We start from the raw sequence: 623 nt of genomic DNA, 5'->3' as shown, positions 1-623 counted from the left end.
AAAAAAACAGCATCTCTGTATAGAATATTTCTTGCTGAGAGAAAGAGAGTATTGGAATAACAGAAGATAAGACGAGGTAAAGAGGGCATTTACAGTAATAGGAAAGTTACTGGTTATTGATTAGATGGCTATATGATTACATAAACCGACCTTTGGTGCCCCCGCTGGATATTTTCTCGGAATACTGCGTGTGAGGTTGTGTTCTCATCTCAGCTCTCCTGTCTAACAGCAACCCTAGAACGCTAACCTTGGGGTATATCTCCTTTTCTCCTCCACACCCCGGCGTTTGGGTTGGTCCTGTGATCATACACAAAGATCGGACAGTGTCGTTCCCAATGATATTTTCTCCTTTTGGCGTATTTTGGGTGAATGTTGGGTGATTTCCACTGGACGTTTGTGGAAATCATTATTTATTTTTTCTAACTTGCCAGGTGAGACTATTATAGCCTAATTTACCTGCTGCTTAATTTCAATTTAGTAACGAATCTGTAACGTTAAGTATGAAGTTTTTATTTCTTCATATATGAAAGATGAATGTCAGAGAATCATATTTTTCTGTATTTATATACATATGGCAGAGCATGGACAGTCCTTTTTATGCTAGTTTCCCAAAATGGGTTAAC

This window comes from Penaeus monodon, chromosome 30 (assembly GCF_015228065.2).
Source record: "Penaeus monodon isolate SGIC_2016 chromosome 30, NSTDA_Pmon_1, whole genome shotgun sequence".
NCBI classification, from domain to species: Eukaryota; Metazoa; Arthropoda; class Malacostraca; order Decapoda; family Penaeidae; genus Penaeus; species Penaeus monodon.
This window is presented reverse-complemented; position numbering follows the sequence as displayed.